Consider the following 19,216-nt stretch of genomic DNA (forward strand, 5'->3'; position numbering starts at 1 on the left):
CTTCTTCACGTTTTACACAGGTATCATGGTTTTAGAGAAAATTCAAAAATATAGTCGCCTCGGGAGAATTGATGCACCTCTGAAGTGACCTTGGGAAAATCAAGTTTTCTCCTAGCTTTGTTGGCCAAATGACTTTCTTGATGCGTCACATGATAACTAGACACATAGATATTTCCAATGAGCTATCAGGAGCTCAATTTGGAGTTGAGGAAGGCATTCAAAAGTTGACTGCAACAGCACTCTGCCTTGAGGCAGCCTCATTTGGCACATTTTGACCAGTCTTGGGTGATTTGATTTTTGACAGGGAAAATGAACTCCAAATTGGAAAATTATAGTTTTTTTGGAAATTATACTAAAATACCTTTCCAACGAGCTATCCTGCACCCAATTTGGACACCGGGAAGGCCTCCAAAAGTCGCCTGGAAAAAGGCGCGCGCACTGGGCTAAAAAAACCTGAATTCTTTCAAATCTTCCTCAAAATTGCAAATTGTTTATTCCACAAGTATAGATTCAAGCATGGATGAGATGAACTGAAGCACAAAGGGGGATCTTCATCAAGCATGTAGTAATAAGTGCTATGGCTATGATAATATCAAAGATGTCAAGCTGAGGCCAGCAAGCATATGTAGAAGCCGACAATGTTGTGGAGCAGTTGGTTCATTTAGCACGGTTGCTGCTTTTATTGGGGAGGAGAATGTTGTGACTGACTATGAAAATTCCCTTGCGATTGCTTACAAGGCTATTGCTCATCAATGGTTGGCAACTAGTTTGGGCATTGGGTCCTTACATTTTATTTTTTTCTCCACCTTTGCATTGACTCTTTGGTATGGATAACAGTTAATCATTCATGAAGGATATTCTGGAGCCGAGTGTGACTAATGTCATCATTGCAGTTCTAAATGGAGGCATAACCATGGTTAAATGCCTTTGGAGCTGGACAAGTTGTAGCTTACAAAATGTTTGAGACAATTTATAGAAAGCTAGAGATTGATGTATATGATACAAATGGATTGGTACTTGAGGATATTCAGGGTGATATTGAGCTTAAAGATGTACACTTAGGTTACCCTAGCACGGCTTGATGTTCACATATTTTCAGGGTTCTCACTGGAAGTAGCCAGAGGTACCATTGTAGCTATAAAGGTACCACTACAACTATAGTTGAGAGTTGAAGTGGGAAGTCCACAATTATAAGTCTTATAGATAGATTCTATGATCCACAAGCTGGTGAAGTGCTTATAGATAGCGTCAATATCAATCAATTTAATGGATAAGGAAAAATATTGGACTTGTAAGCCAGGAACCTGCTCTCTCTGCAATCACTATTAAGGAGAATATTGCATATGGTAAAGATGGGGCAACACAGAGGAAATACAGGCTGCTAGAGAGCTTGCTAATGCGGCAAAATTTATTAGTAACATGCCTCAGTCATGGTTGCTCTTTTCGGGGATTTGATATCCAATTCAAAGAGCATGGTACCTGATTATCTGGAGCTCGAAAGAAAAGGATTGTGATTGCAATTGCGTGGCCCATCATTACATGGCACGAAATATGAGTTCCAAAGCACGAATAAGGAATCTGAAGGCAAAATTGAGGAAGGCATCAAAGAGGCAAAAGAGGCAAAAGGGAGCTTGATCGTCTTTAGATATTGGCCGAAGCCTCTTTGGCTGAGCATGATGCTTGATGAGGCACCTTCAGTCCAAATTTCAAGAAATTTGGGGCATTTTTGGCATTTTGACAAATTTTGGTACAAAAAACAGGGTTTTTCTCCCTATGCACCGCGCCACCTGGCGCGCGCTTTTTCTAGGGAGCTCGAAACAGCAAAAATATATATATTTTTGAATTTTTCATGAAGAATCATGACTGCTGGTGCATGGCCAAGAAGTTTGGGCAAGTTTTGAGTTCTCAGGAGGTCAAAAACACTCAAAAAATGACCTCACTGCCCCTATTTTGACACACAGGAAGCAGTCTTGGGAGATTGAAGTTTTGGAGGGGAAAATGACATCCAAATTCAGAAATTCCTCTTGGGTTAGAAAGCATATAGGCAGGGCTTTCCAACAAGCACACTTGGGTTCAATTTTGACTTCAGGAAGTGCCTCAAAATCAGCTCCAAAGTGGCGCGACGCATACAGATTTTGGCGCGGCGCATAGAGAATTTTGGCTTGTTTTTCACTGTTTAGCTCAGCAATTCACCCAGTTTTGACCAGTTTTGCTTCTTGAAGTTATTCTTGACTTTTCATGATGTAATTTGACAACCATGATGTAATATTGGCACATTTTTACTTGTTCTAGAAGATTCATTCACCAAAAGGTGAAATGTGAGTGAATGAATCAGTTTCCTAGCATATAGGGGTAAGTTGTTTGACTACCTAGTTTTCAGTTCCTTGTTTAGAATTAGTTCAAACAACTCCTAGAATGATGAGCTCGACCCCTAGAGGCAAGGGAATGGGTTGGGCTAGTCTATATCATGTAATTTCTAAGTCATTTTCAGGGTTGGACACTTGGGATTGCTTTGGCATATCATTGTACATTCTATCTCTGCATTTTTGGCTAAGGAAAGACCAGGGTTTTGCAGCACTGTTTGGGATCCATGTGGCTTTATTTTTTGATGGTGTGATTCTCTGAGTAATTGTAAGTTGTTATGTGTATCATTTTCCTCTCTTTTCTTCTAAATTTGAACAAATGAGTGATTAAGGTGGAATCCATTAACTGTTATGCTCTGCCTTTGAATTTGTTTAAATTTCCATGTTTTCATCTGTTTAAGGAGAATTCTTGAGACTCTCTTGCTCTCCTTAGCTCCTCACCAGTCTGATCTATTCCATTCACCCACTTCAAAGCATCAAAACGATTGCCTTCCTTGCCCCAATCTGAACTCTGCAGAAACTGTGCCTCATCCCCGGACCCAAATTTGCCTGTCCCTTTTTTCCAACAAAACCCCCAAAAACTCAAATCAAACCCTTGTACTTTATACCTAGCCTAAAATTAGCTTTCATTTTAGTCATCTCGAAGCCCCATCGCTTGTCTTTTACCGAGATCGACCCAGAGAGAGCTGAGCATGGTTTGATGTGGACCTAGAACTTGTCTTTTCAGCCTAAGACAAATGTAGGCTTTAACATAGTGGCGACCATACTGGGGAGAAAATGGTTTGCTTGTTGATGTCATTTGTTTTATAGCTACAGACGGAGCCTGAAGTTATGCCAGGTAGCCTTCGAAACGCTTTTGCTTTGCATTAGCGGAAGTAGATAAACGTTGCTTCAGTCAATCTCCGGTCTAGCTTGTAAACGTGACACCTAAATTGTTAATTGCCCCAGTACATGTATCAAGTTCAGATCTGATTGTTGATGGTGGACAATGATCAGACACTGGAAAGGCTGAAATCATTCACCTGGCGATTCCAAATAATTTTCGAGATCAGATCCAAAGACTCCACTGGATGATGAACCTAGCGAACAGAAACATGAAAAGACAATATGGGCAGATCAAGTATTCAAGTTGGAATTTCATCCAAGACATTTTGTTCTTTGTTATAAATTATTTCTTCTCTTTTCCCGAGAATGTCAAGAAGGCTTTGCAAAGTATACTATGTTTAAGAAAAGATCCCAGGCCCGTAGTTGATTCTTTCCCTTTGAATATTGTAAATACCAAAGATTTTCATGCCTTTGAGCTTGATCAGGATCCTTTTTCCGAATTTTGTGATGACCATCTTCAAATTGATGAACCTCAAGAGACCAAGACTGATTCTATACCTTATGTACATACCCCTATACCTTGTAAAATTCCAGATCGGTATAAACCTCTTGTTTTACCTTCTGTTCTTCATGCTTTCCCCAAAATCTATGATCTATACTTGCCGAGGTTTGATGGTGAAAGTAAGAATGTCAACGCTGAGCAACATGTGCAGAATGTTGAGAATTTTATAGATCTTTTTGAAGTTGATGAAGAATATGTCAATATAAGGATTTTTGCTCTTTCTTTGCAAGGCAAAGTCAAGAGTTGGTTCAAAACCTTGCCTGATGCGAGCATCTCAGATTTCCAATAGTTCGTCAAAGTTTTTCTCGATAGGTGGATGATCGGACAGAACCTTTTCTTGATTATAGAAGAGTATAACTAGCTGAAAAGAATGCCAGGGGAGATAGTACAACAATTTTCTGCCAGATTTAACCGAGTTTATTATTCGATGCCAGTTGATATAAGACCTCCTCCTAGGTCTGCTCTCTTGCACTACCTGGGTGCCTTTGATCCGGAAATGGAGTTTCAGCTGAGAGAAAGGAATATTACAACACTTGAAGAGATGCAGCACAGTGCAGTAAATGTAGAGGCTCACTTGCTGATTCGAAGGGCAAGGTTGAAGGAAGAAGAAATGAAAAACATAGATATGGAGGAATCGACATCTCTAGAAGTAAAGCTTGACATTTTGGTAAGTGCAGTAGAAGAGATAATGCAAAGGATCACCGCAAGGAATGATTATGATGTTTAAGCCCATGGCTCGTTGATTGAAGAAGAACAAGTTGCTGATCCAAAACACCTTCTTTCTTATCCCAATTGTTATAGATCTGATAATTATTGTCTTATAGATCATCTTGGAGAAGAGAGATCTGTTGATATGACATGTATGCTTGATGATGTTTTTTATAGTGATGATTTGCCTCAGTTTGATCAGTATGATGATGATTATTTTCTCCAAACAGAAGCTAATCTTGCAGACAAATCAGTAGCTAGTTTGTGGGAGGAAGAGGTCCACTTTCAGCAGCTCGAGTACAGTGATCAATCGATGCATATTAGCTATGACAATGACGAGGAAAGTGCAACAAATTTTGAATTAAGTGAAGGATCTTTGCCTTTTTGTTTTGATTCATGTCAGTTCATCAGAGACAACTTCCATGCAATCAGAAATCAGCTATCAACAAGTCTTGATTTGGACCATCTTGAGGGCAATGAAAACTTTGTTCAAGACTTCTCATATTCAAATTTACAACCCCCAAATGCCATTGATTGTCAAGTTTCACATGAAGACTTGGAAGCTGGAACATATGCTCAGATGATGCAAGATGATTCCATACCATTTTGTTTCGAATCATTTCAGTTTTTGAAGGGAAAATTGCATAGTACATCTTCAGTGAAGAATGAGTAGCATGTAGGCAATCATGTAATCACATTGGAACCAATAGAAAATGGGTTGCAACAGTATTTTCAAGTTTTTCATGATCGAATAGCTGATGTTTTGGATGAGGTTTGCAGTCAAAGTCCTTCTCCATTGACTACATGTGAGCCTGAAACGTGTACTGATATAAACTTGACCCGACAGTTGGTTTCTTTGTCATTTTTAGTAGGAGTCTCATCACAAAGCTCAGATCAAAGTTTGCATTCATGGTATGAAGAGAAGAGAAGTAATCCATTGGATGAGCTAAGTCCCAGTGTCCATGAATTTCAAGATCCTTATGCAGTGTTTTTGGAGGCGGATAGAGAATCCATAGCATTCAACAGATCTGTTTCCAAGTTGTCATGGGAGTTGCCTTTCAGTAGTTCTCTCTTGTTGTTCATAAGCGAGCACTTGCGGAGAATTCAAACAGCAGACAGAATACTTACTTGGTTGCATTGGTTGTTTCATTTCACTTGATCAGGTGATGAATGAAACTGTTAGAGTAGGTTTTGATGAATAAGCTCTACTTTGAGCATCATTTCCAGTTTGTTGGTTGTGTTTAAGTATCGAGTCAGTTTTTAGTTGAGTGAGAGTCAGTTTGTGTCATCAAGTCGTCGGTTTTCAGTCATGCATTTTAGCTTGAGTTTTGACTCCATTGCCCAATGGATAAGGCACTGGTCTGCTCTCCCAAAGATCTGCCGTTCTTCGCACCTCCAAGGAGCTACCATCCCCATTGGAGCCAATGTTAGTGTCAGTCTTTCCAACCTTCCTCCAGTGATCAAACATGCTCTTACAAAGTGATTTTAAGGTGTTAAGGTCAAATTTTATCATTTCAGTGAGTCTTCAAGTAAAATTTGGTCACTAGGTATTAGGTCTAGGGTTTTCTTTCACTCCTTTCAAAGTTGTCCAAATTTTGGTCTATGTCACCATTCAGCTGAGTGTACCATCATTCAAAGGGTTTTCATCATCATGTCAGGTTCCAATGGGTCATTTTACACCTTGTTCATGCTTCAGTGGTGCCTAGGTAAGGTCATTTCCCTCTCCTAGGGTTTTGAAGGAAATTTCTCTTGGATGGTCAAATCATCAGCAAAACGTGTATCCTGATGTTCATCCACCTTCCCCTATCCTTAATGTACCTTATTAAACATTTCCCATCACTGAGATCCCCCAAATTCCTCATTTTCGCACAAACACTAGTTTCTTGCTACAAACCCTATTTTCTAGGCTAGGCCTGTGTTTTGCCCTTTTGGACCCCTTCCCCTCAGTCAATATTTGCAATTCCACTTTCCCCTACTTCCTAACATCCCTCCCTACTTCCCAAAATTTCCTCAAGAATTTATAAGCTCCCTATCCCCTTCATTTCGCTTCATTTCGACAAATCTCTTGTTCCACACATCGGGGTAGGTTTTACTCAAATGATGTTTCTGAGCAAGGAAAGATGAATTTGGAAAACATGAGAGAGGTTTTTTTCCACAACAGGCCAAGGAAGAAAAAACTCCTTCACTTTTTACACAGGTGTCATGTTTTTAGAGAAAAGTCAAAAATATAGTCGCCTCGGGAGAATTGATGCACCTCTGAAGTGACCTTGGGAAAATCAAGTTTTCTCCTAGCTTGGTTGGCCAAATGAATTTCTTGATGATTCAAATGATAACTAGACACATATATCTTTCCAACGCGCTATCATGAGCTCAATTTGGAGTTCAAAAGTTGACTGCAACAGCACTCTGCCTTGAGGCAGCCTCATTTGGCACATTTTGACCAATCCTGAGAGATTTGATTTTTGATAGGGAAAATAAACTCCAAATTGAAACATTATAGTTGTGTTGTATAGTAGACTCAAAGGCCTTTCCAAAAAGCTATCCTGCACCCAATTTGGACACCGGGAAGTCCTCCAAAAGTCGTCTGGAAAAAGGCGTGGCACACTGGGTTAAAAAAGCCTGAAATTCTTTCAAATCTTCCTCAAAATTGCAAATTCTTTATTCCACAAGTATATATTCAAGCATGGAGAAGCTGAAATGAAGCACAAAGGGGGGTCTTCATCAAGCATGTCGTAATAATTGCTATGGCTATGATAATATCAAAGATGTCAAGCTGAGGCCAACAAGCATATGTAGAAGCCGACAATGTTGTGGAGCGGTTGGTTCATTTAGCACGGTTGCTGCTTTTATTGGGGAGGAGAATGTTGTGACTGACTATGAAAATTCCCTTGCGATTGCTTACAAGGCTATTGCTCATCAATGGTTGGCAGCTAGTTTGGGCGTTTGGTCCTTACATTTTATTTTGTTCTCCACCTTTGCATTGACTCTTTGGTATGGATAACAGTTAATCATTCATGAAGGATATTCTGGAGCCGAGTGTGACTAATGTCATCATTGCAGTTCTGAATGGAGGCGTCACCATGGTTAAATGCCTTTGGAGCTGGACAAGTTGTAGCTTACAAAATGTTTGAGACAATTTATAGAAAGCTATAGATTGATGTATATGATACAAATGGATTGGTACTTGAGGATATTCAATGCGATATTGAGCTTAAAGATGTACACTTAGGTTACCCCAGTGCGGCCTGATGTTCACATATTTTCAGGGTTCTCAATGGAAATAGCCAGAGGTACCATTGCAGCTATAAAGGTACCACTACAACTATAGTTGAGAGTGGAAGTGGGAAGTCCACAATTATAAGTCTTATAGATAGATTCTATGATCCACAAGTTGGTGAAGTGCGTATAGATAGTGTCAATATCAATCAATTTAATGGATAAGGAAAAATATTGGACTTGTAAGCCAGGAACCTACTCTCTCTGCAACCACTATTAAGGAGAATATTGCATATGGTAAAGATGGGGCAACACAGAGGAAATACAGGCTGCTGGAGAGCTTGCTAATGCGGCAAAATTTATTAGTAACATGCCTCAGTCATGGTTGCTCTTTTCGGGGATTTGATACCCAATTCAGAGAGCATGGTACCCGATTATCTGGAGCTCGAAAGCAAAGGATTGTGATTGCGATTGCGTGGCCCATCATTACATGGCACGAAATATGAGTTCCAAGGCACGAATAAGGAATCTGAAGGCAAAATTGAGGAAGGCATCAAAGAGGCAAAAGAGGCAAAAGGGAGCTTGATCATCTTCAGATATTGGCCGAAGCCTCTTTGGCTGAGCATGATGCTTGATGAGGCACCTTCAGTCCAAATTTCAAGAAATTTGGGGCATTTTTGGCATTTTGACAAATTTTGGTACAAAAAACAGGGTTTTTCTCCCTGTGCGCCGCGCCACCTGGTGCGCGCTTTTGCTAGGGAGCTCCAAACAGAAAAAAAATTATATTTTTGAATTTTTCATAAAGAATCATGACTGCTGGTGCATGGCCAAGTAGTTTGGGCAAGTTTTGAGTTCTCAGGAGGTCAAAAACACTCAAAAAATGACCTCACTGCCCCTATTTTGACACACAGGAAGTAGTCTTGGGAGAATGAAGTTCTGGAGGGGAAAATGACATCCAAATTCAGAAATTCCTCTTGGGTTAGAAAGTAGACAGGCAGGGATTTCCAACAAGCACACTTGGGTTTAATTTGGACTTCAGGAAGGGCCTCAAAATCAGCTCCAAAGTGGCGCGACACATACAGATTTTGGCGCAGCGCATAGAGAATTTTGGCTTGTTTTTCATTGTTCAGCTTAGCAATTCGCCCAGTTTTGACCAGTTTTGCTTCTTGAAGTTATTCTTGACTTTTCATGATGTAATTTGACAACCATGATGTAATATTGGCACAATTTTACTTGTTCTAGAAGATTCATTCACCAAAGGTGAAATGTGAGTGAATGAATCAATTTCCTAGCGTATAGGGGTAAGTTGTTTGACTACCTAGTTTTCAGTTCCTTGTTTAGAATTGGTTCAAAAAACTCCTAGAATGATGAGCTCGACACCTAGAGGCAAGGGAATGGGTTGGGCTAGTTTATATCATGTAATTTCTAAGTCATTTTCAGGGTTGGACACTTGGGATTGCTTTGGCATATCATTATACATTCTATCTCTGCATTTTTGGCTAAGGAAAGACCAGGGTTTTGCAGCACTGTTTGGGATCCATGTGGCTTTATGTTTTTATGGTGTGCTTCTCTGAGTAATTGTAAGTTTTTATGTGTATCATTTTCCTCTCTTTTCTTATAAATTTGAACAAATGAGTGATTAAGGTGGAATCCATTAACTGTTATGCTCTGCCTTTGAATTTGTTTAAATTTCCATGTTTTCATCTGTTTAAGGAGAATTCTTGAGACTCTCTTGCTCTCCTTAGCTCCTCACTAATCTGATCTATTCCATTCACCCACTTCAAAGTATCAAAACGATTGCCTTCCTTGCCCCAATCAGAACTCTGCAGAAACTGTGCCTCATCCCCGAACCCAAATTTGCTTGTCCCTTTTTTCCAACAAAACCCCCAAAAACTCAAATCAAACCCTTGTAATTTATACCTAGCCTAAAATTAGCTTTCATTTCAGTCATCTCGAAGCCCCATCGCTTGTCTTTTACCGAGATCAACCCGGAGAGAGTCCTCTCCTATCCTCATAGGGCTAGCTACGAGGCTGAGCGTGGTTTGATGTGGACCTAGAACCTTGTCTTTTCAGCTGAGACAAATCTAGGCTCTAACAGATACCACGTAGAAATTTTGAATAATATAACACTTATTCACAGAGATTATCTTGATTATACACTATTGCGGAATGCATGCATAACACATAACCTCCTCTACGTTGATCATCAATTTTGCGGAATTAAAAACAATGAAACATCAATCGCATGCGCACATTATCGCAATATGTAACCGAGGAAAGCATACAGCTGAAAACCCCCAACTATCTGTATATTATAATGATAGAGAACATGTAACAATACATAGTACAATACTCCTCACAAGTACTCAGTACTATCTCCACCTGTTACACACAAACTAGCTCAGATCTGAATCAAGTCACAGGTTCAAATCTCCTCCGCTGTCTGCCTGCCTCTACTGCGCAATCCAATGTGAGAATAGGAATGATCCAAGCTCGTTTTCCCTTGGTTTGTACTGCGCAATCCTCATTGGCAATCTCCATCATTGATTGTGCAAATCTCATGCACAGCTATAGTCACAACTGATAGTAGTCTCCACCTCTAACACCTGTCTCCACTGAACTGTCCATGCACTGAGTTAACTGATGTATTCTTTAGTTGATTTATGAGTTAATAATTAGTGAATTAATTAAAAATTAATTCATATCACTCATCACTAGTGTATTTTTCAGTTAGACTAAATACAACTAGTTCAACTAAGTCAAACTGAACACAACTCCATCAACTCCTCAATCAACTCCACCAAACTCAATCACTTGAGTTCTAACTGAAGTCCATCATGCAATAGCTCAAATGACCCATAAGAAAAGCGTATTTCCTTCTGGCAGTTGCATGTGCCACATCCGTAGCTCGAACTGAAGTGCTCCAAGAGGATAAGATAATGTTTATAGTCCAAATATTATTAAGAGATAATAATATTCGACTGTTCTAATTTTAGCGTGGAAGTCTAAAAATAGACTCCGCCCATATGTCTAAAATTAGAAGTCCATCTATTTTTACCAACATGACCAATCATCCACAAATAACATCCTGCAACTCATAGACCATGATCCATATGTCTAAAAATAGACATAGTTAAAAATAGACTTTGCGCCAAAAATAGCCTGCGGACCCAATTAGTGAAGGCGACTTCTTTTCACTAAGCTCCATCATCTTGTTGCATTTTCAACAATTAACATCCCTTTGTGCTTCCTTTTTTGCATCTAGGGCCCATTTTTGGTGCTATTTTCATCCATTTATCAAATATGGTGCAAAACGTGATGCAAAATTTGTATCGATTTTTCCACCAAGCCTTGCATCAAGTTTAGCACCAAGTGTTGCACTAGGTTTTGCATGAGGTTTTGCACCAAATTTTGCGCCATCCTTTGCACCAAGTTTTAGTTCAGGTTTTGCGTCAAGTTTGTCACCTAATTTTGTTTCACCTACTTTTGCATCCTCTATTGCATCCACTTTTTTGCGCCTACACTTGCATCAAATTTTGAATCATTTTTTGCATCCTATTTTGCATCCTTTTTTTCATTATTTTTTACATCATTTTTTACACCCGCCCTTTGGGCCAAGTTTTGCATCGAATTTTGCATCTACTTTTTTTGCATCCACATTTTCATCTTGTTTTGCATCCATAGTTGCATCCTCTATTTCATCCATTATTGTGTCCACTATTGCATCCATTTTTGTTGTGCCAGAATTTGTGCCTAGTTTGGCGCCTACCTTTGCACCCACTTTTGCTTCTAATTTTGCATCCATGTTTGCATCCTCATTTGCATCTAAGTTTGCATTTACTTTTGCATCTATTTTTGCATCCCTTTTTGTATCCAATTTTGTGTCAGGTTTTGCGTCTCATTTTGCATCTACTTTTGCATCAACTTCTGTTGCATCCACTTTTGCATCCAATTTTGCATCCACTATTGCACCTATGTTTACATCCACTTTTGCATCCCTTTTGGCATCTTCTTTTGCATCAAAATTTGCTTCTTTTTTTGCTTCTATCATTGCATCCACTTTTACATCCACTTTTGTTGTGCCATAATTTGTGCCATGTTTTTCACCTACTATTGTACCCACATTTTCTTCCACTTTTGCATCCACATTTCCATCCTCTTTTACATCCAAATTTGCATCAAATATTGCATCTTTTTTTGCATCCACTTTTGTGTCGGGTTTATGCATCAAGTTTTGCATCTTGTTTTGTATCTACTTTTGCATCTACTTTTGTTGCATCCATTTTTGCATCCAATTTTGTGTCCACAGTTGCACCCATGTTTGTGTCCACTTTTGATTCCTTTTTTGCATCTTGTTTTTCATCCAAGTTTGCATCTTTTTTTTGTCTACTATTGCATCTACTTTTGCATCCAATTTTGTTGCGCCACAATTTGTGCCATGTTTTGCACCTACCATTGCTCCCACATTTGGTTGTATTTTTTCATCCACATTTGCATCATCTTTTGTGTTCAAGTTTGCATCAAATATTCTGTATGTTTTTGCATCCCCTTTTTCATCCCCTTTTGCATCCACTTTTACGTTAGGTTTTGCATCAGGTTTTGCCTCTAATTTTACATCTACTTTTTCACCTACTACTATTGCATCCCCTTTTGCATCTAATTTTGTGTCCATAGTTGCACCCATGTTTGCGTCCATTTTTACATCATTTTTGCATCTTATTTTTCATCCAAGTTTGCCTCCTTTTTGCATCCAAGTTTGTGTCCTTTTTTGCATCCATTGTTGCATCCACTTTTGTTTCACCACAATTTGCACCAAGTTTTGCACCTACTATTGCAACCATGTTTGTTTCCACTTTTGCATCCATGTTTGCATCATATTTTGTGTCCAATTTTGTATTGACTATTGCATATATTTTTTCATCCACTTTTGTAGCCGATTTTATGTCCATTCACTACAACAAAAAATGTCATTGGTGAGGGTCATTCCTGTGACGAACCTTTAAGGTCCATCACCAATGTTGCATATGGTGACGGTCCTTAAAAACGAGTTTTTGTAAGTGTATATAGTGATGGTCCTTTAAGGTTTGTCACCAAAGCCATTTTCAACGACAGTTTTGGTGAGGGTCGTTAAAGGCCCATCACTAATTCTCTCTTTGGTGACACTTCTAGAGACGATATTTTATTGACCCTCACCAATGCTCTTTTTGGTTAATTTTGGTGACAACCAAAAAATGTTCGTCATCATTGATCATTCTAATGAGTTTTTTATGACACTATGTGTTTGTTACTATATTTTTTGTCAAAAGATAACGATTTAAGACCATTATTGTGGAGTATTTTTCATTATGTGTCCAAGAACATAGTGGTTAGAGTTAGTCAATTTGTTAAGAAGTAATAAATGTGTATCATTTCCCTCAAGTAATGATAATAGAGTTTTCCTATGAGTCAACATATGATTCATCTATATTAGTTTATTATCTAGCAAATTCCCTTTAGATAAAGTTCCACTAGTGTGTGTAGGAAATATATTATTTAATACATAATCAAGCTCTGTTAATTCTATTAATGAGAGAGACCTAACATTCCTCAACAATCCTTGCACACCTTAAAATACTTTGGCACACACTAACATTTCTTGGCACCTCACATGTCTTGGAACATCTTTGTACCTAGAACATATTTCCATGACTAGCAAGCCCAAGAAGATGTCGACATGCCCTAGCACAACATAGCACTCTCCTAACACGTGTCAGCATGCCTTGTAGTCCCTAGCATGCCTTGTAACACCTTGACATGCATTGACATACTTTAGCACTTGGCAAACATTGGCACTTGGCATGTATTGGAACTTATTATTATTGTGCCTAGCATGCCCCTTTTGAAAAAGATAAAGTCTTGAATTATTCATCCTCTTGTGTGTTCATTTCCTTGCATTTTAGATTGGTTCTTCCTTTTGTTGCCTTGACACATATTGACATACCCTGGTGCCTTGCACATCCTAGCATCCCTTAGCACCTGAGGTGTCTTGGCATACCTTGGCACATGTTAGCACAACCTCAAACTTGCTAGCACACTTTGGCACTTCTTGACATGCCCTTATATTCCCTAACATGCCTTACTAGTGCTTAACATACCTTTTCACTCCCTCATTGTAATGAAATCTAGCACTCATTGACACTCCCTAGCACACCCTCATATTCATTCACTTCCATGAAATTTGGCCTAGTGCTCCCTTGTGTTGTCCTAATACTCCCTAACACTCCTCAACATGCATTAGAACTCTCTAGCACACCTTAGCACTCTTCGGAATTCCCTGCCACTTCATAACATGCATAACACTCCCTGACACAAATTGGCACTTGGAATGTCTTAGCATGTATGGAATGCGTTGAGATGCCTTGGTATGATTTGGCATTGTTTAATATTAAATTTATTTTAGATGAATTATTGTAAAGTAGATGAGAAGCAACAAAGGAATATTTGACACTTAGAATGCACTAAAACTTGGCACTTGGCACCTAGTGTTGGTGTGCCTAGCATGCCCCTTTTGGAAAAGGTAAATTGATGACTTATTAACCCTCTTATGTGTTCATTTCCTTGTAGTTTAACTTGTTTCTCCCTTTTGTCACCTTAATAGTCCCTGGCACACATTGTCACACCCTTGCACATCTTTGAATGCCTTAGCACTTGGAAAATATTAGCATGTTTGACATGCCTTCACACTATCTAGAACATATTATCATTCCAAAGCATGCCTTGGCACTCATGCCCTCACATCTAGCCTTACATTTTTTCATGATTTGGGAACCCAATCAAGTCCTTGGCTATTGCACTTTATGTGACATTTTCCTGCTTCAACCACAACAACTTGACTAATTGCACCTACTACAAGTAGACTATGCCTTGTTCACCTAAGAACTGCCTATAACTCATCTTAGGCCACTCATGTCCAAGCTCAACTTGTCTCACTTAACTGGTTACCAAGACAAGGATCACATCTAACCATGGCCATAAAACAACTAAGAAACATAGCTTACACAGGCAATATTTCACATCTATGTTCAATTCATATATATAGTAGAGCATTAACTGAGAGTTTACGAGAACCACAAGATACACAAGACACATAAGATAAAAGCTGACACAAGTTAAGTGCCCCAAAAGTTATACACAAAAATGTACAATATGAAACTATCTAGAATTATTTAAAACATGAGCATGCAGCCAAAGTGTGCCACGTCTCATATAAAAATAATAGCTAAAGGAAAAATAGTGTTGTTCCCAACACAAAGTCTCCCTTTGTCTAAAACTTCTATGTCGATCCCCTTTATTGCAACCGTAGGCTTGCCTCCTGTAAATCCTATTATGAACTTCTCCTAACACACTTTGTCCTTTCCACACTTGAATTCACTCACACTCCCTGGAACACATTCTTATTTGTTTCTTTCCATGAATTTTGACCTAGTTCTCCCTTGTGATGCCCCGACGGACCCTAACACTCCTCAGCATGCATTGACATTGTCCGACATGTGTTAGCATGCCTTTTCATTCCTTGGCATGCCCTGACCCTCCCTATTTTTCATGCACTCACAACTACCCTTACTTAATTTTCAACTTAGGAACCCAACCAAGTCCTCGCTTAACTACAAGAGCTTCTAAAAACTCCTTAGCACGCATTGGCACACCCTAGCACCTGACACATCTTGGAATGCACTCTAGCATTCCTTAGCACTACCTATCATACCTTGTCACTCCCTCCTTAGCACACCTAAAACTCACTAACACTCCATATCCCACACTCTTATTCATTCATTTCCATGCATTTGAAACTAGTGCTCCCTTGTGTTTCCTTGAAACTCCATAATATTCCCTAGCATGCATTGGTACACCCTAGAAATTGTCACATATTGGCATGTTGCTTTGGCCTCTAGCATGCCTTAGCACTACCTAGCATACCTTGTCACTCCCTCCTAAACAGACCTAGAACTCATTGACACTTCCTGTTACAAACTCTTATTCGTTCATTTGCATGCATTAATTTGACCTAGTGCTCCCTTATGTTTCCTTGGAACTCCCTAACACCTCCTAGCACATGTTGGCACACCCTAACGCTTAACACATATGGGTTGCATGTCACCCTGACACTCTAGCATGACTTAGCATCGCCTAACATACCATGCCACTCCCTCCTTAGCACACATGGAACTCACTAACACTCCTTGTCACACCCTTATTCATTCATTTCCATGCATTTTGACCTAGTGCTCCCTTGTGTTTCCTTGGCACTCCCTAACACTTCCTAGCACATGTTGGCACACCCCAACACATCTTGGATGCATGGCGCCCTAACACTCTAGCATGACTTAGTGTTGCCTAGCATACCATGTCACTCCCTCCTTAGCACACCTGGAACTTGTTGACACTCCCTGTCACACACTCTTATTCATTCATTTCCATGCATTTTGACCTAGCACTCCCTTGTGTTTCCCTTGCACTCCCTAACACTCCTTAGCACACATTGGCACACCTTGGCACTTGACACATCTTGGTATGCTTCCCTAACACTCTTAGCATGCCTTAGCACTTCTTAGCATACCTTGTCACTCCCTCCTTAGCACACTTGGAACTCGTTAACACTTCATTTCCATGCATTTGAAACTAGTGTCCCCTTGTGTTTCCCTGACACTTGGCCCTCACACTCCCTAGCATGAATTCACGCCACACCTTGACATAAAGGTTGTGGGTGAAGATGCTTCTAAATCAAATATTCCCTTTTCTTTGGCTTGAACCTTATATTTAATGTGGAGCTACTTCAACCATATTTTCCACCTCTCATAGGCACCTCATGTTCCTACTTTGGCGCACGTGTCTCACTAGGAGTCATATTCAACAAAATTTTACCCACTTGACAGAGGAACTTGACACAAAATGGACCACTTATTCCTAAGGGGGGACAATTGATTCAAGAGAATACTAGTGACCACCCAATTGTTCCATTGATTCAACATTATTCCACATCTTGGTAGTTCTAGTATAGTGTTTTAGGTCTCAAAATTTCACTGCCTTTTTGGGAATTTCCCTTGCATTTTTGGCATTTGTGATAGGCTAAAGACACATAGTATGGATTGTAATGGTCTAAGAAATGTCCTAAATGGAGTTTGTATGAAAAATTTGTAGCCTTGGGAAGTTGATATATCAATTAGCCTCTTTGGGGTGCACATTCGTTTTGGCACATCATTTCCTAGGGTTAGGGTTTTTGCATCTTAGGGCATCATACTTTATGTTCAAAGGTAGTTTTGGCCTCTTGTAATGTTTTCTTGTGATTAAGAGTAGTTGAAACATCTCTCTTCATATATAAGCTACCACCATTCCAATTAGTTTGTATCACTTTGCAATTTATATTTTTTTTCTATTTCATTCATTAATAAAATTTGTATTTTGTTGTATCACTGTACTCTTTGCAATATATTTTCTATGTTTCCATTTATGTTTTTGCATAATAAAATCCCCTTCAAACCTTAGGTCTATCTATGATTTTTTTTTTTAGTAGAAGCTTCTACCTTTGGATGGTCATGGGTCCTAATATTTGAATATTGGAGCAAATTGCCAACTTTTTTATATCTTTATAATGGTTAAGAACATGTGCTTCCTCATAAGAGGTCATAGGTTCAAATCTAAAGGGGGGTAGAGTATGTACACCTTTGTAGACTTTAGTAGTCAAATCACTATGCAGACACAAGTCCCTTGTCCTAAAAACAATGAGATCTCATACACCAATTTGAAAGTCCATTATCCTACAAATAATAAGGTCTTATTGTCTCACTTAGCCATGAACTTAAAAATAGATTATTACTACTATATTACATATATTAGCTCTACTTAACCTAGATTAACCTCAATAACTATTTTTCCAATGAAAAAAAATATACTTTAAAAATATAGAGTAATGTTCAACATTTTTTTTATATATACTTATTTTAAGTAATAAAATTTTACAACTATTGTTTACCATTATTTTTTTTTGTTAATATGGCAAAACATATGTCAAAAAATCTAGAGGCAATTTTCTTTTTATATCTACTTATTTAAGTAATAAAATTTTACAACTATTATTTACCATTAATTTTGTTTTTGTTAATATGGAAAAACATATGTCAAAAAATATATGTTAAACATTTGAACTTTGGTGGGTATGTTAAGCATTTGAACTTTGGTGGCTTATCAATTGGAGGGAAATCCAAGGCACGAGCCCAAGGAGACTTGTACAGTAAAAACAATGCAGCCTGCGACATCTGGAGATTTGAGGGTTGAGCAGTTTAAACATTTTTTCTAAGACAAAGCTTTGACAGATTTTGTGCAGTGATAGTTTCTGGGGCAAAATTGAGGGATTCTAGGCCGAGACTTGAGCATTATGCCGCGCTTCGTTGTATTCGAGAGGTTAATTAACATAGTCTCTTCAATGGCTACTACTTTCAGCACCATCGATACTGCTACAAGTCCTCACAATCCTAACAAATATTTAGCAATTATCTTCATAATTTTTTTGTTTTGCAGATTGTGCAGCCCCCAAATGATAGTATCTCAAGCCTCTCTTTCAGTCAAAAGCTAACTATTTGGTGGCCACATCCTGGGATAATCAGGTTTGTTCTCAACTATCTCCATTTACTGAAATGTGGACTCGTTCATATGAGATTTTGGGGATAATGATATTATTGTAATAATTTTGGCCTGGTGTTTTGTTTTGATCTTCTGTTATATTTTGGAATGTAGGTTACCAGGTTAGATGTTGGAAGGTCCTTCAAACTAGGGCTAGCATGCCAAAAGTAGCAATGTCACATGACCAACCAGTGAGGTGCTTCAAATTGTGGTTGGAATTCTAGTACCTATTATTTTTTCTTGTGAAGTTTATTCAGAAGTTGTAATATGCTTGCAGGAACCAAGGCTGTAGCTTACTTATGGAAAGAACCATTAATGAAGTTTCAGAGTGTGCTTCTAAGTTTTTATATTATGTAATGCTTCATATGCAGGTTCTCTGCTCGACATGGAAGGATGATGGCATTGTTGTTTTCTCTGCTGGCTATGATAAACAAGCTAAAATGTGGCCACTGTTGACTAGGGTTCAGCCAGTAACTGTGGCCATGCATGATGCACCTATTAAGGAAATTGCATAGATTCCAGAAATGAACTTGCTTGCAACTGGAAGTTGGGACAAGACACTTAAGTATGTATATGATGGTTTTCTTTGATTCTGTCTCTCTTTGCTTATTTATGTTATGAGGTTGCTTGTAAATGTTAGTGGAGTTGTGACCTTATGAATTTTAAACCAATTGGAACATAGTGCCAAAAATTTAATATTTTTTAGGCTTTGAGTCAAATAGAAACTTCTCATCTGGCCAAAATCTTTATAAAATTATGAGATTAAAGGGAAAAAAAATTTTAGATTGACCCAGGTCCTAGATTAACTACTCAACATTCTTCTTATATACCCAATACTTGTATGTCGCTTACTGCCATAGCCTCATACCTATGCAACCTTGTTAGA

General features: G+C 38.7%; 1 pseudogene; it reads left to right on the forward strand.

Moving 5' to 3' along the window:
• LOC149242320 (uncharacterized) overlaps window positions 1-18,920 on the forward strand; it is a 42,707-nt pseudogene extending 23,787 nt beyond the window's left edge.
• The last annotated feature ends 296 nt before the right edge of the window (window positions 18,921-19,216 follow it).

This window comes from Pinus tabuliformis, chromosome 8 (genome assembly GCF_031772625.1).
Source record: "Pinus tabuliformis cultivar Carrire ecotype Pingquan chromosome 8, CPIR1, whole genome shotgun sequence".
In the NCBI taxonomy this organism is placed as follows: Eukaryota; Viridiplantae; Streptophyta; class Pinopsida; order Pinales; family Pinaceae; genus Pinus; species Pinus tabuliformis.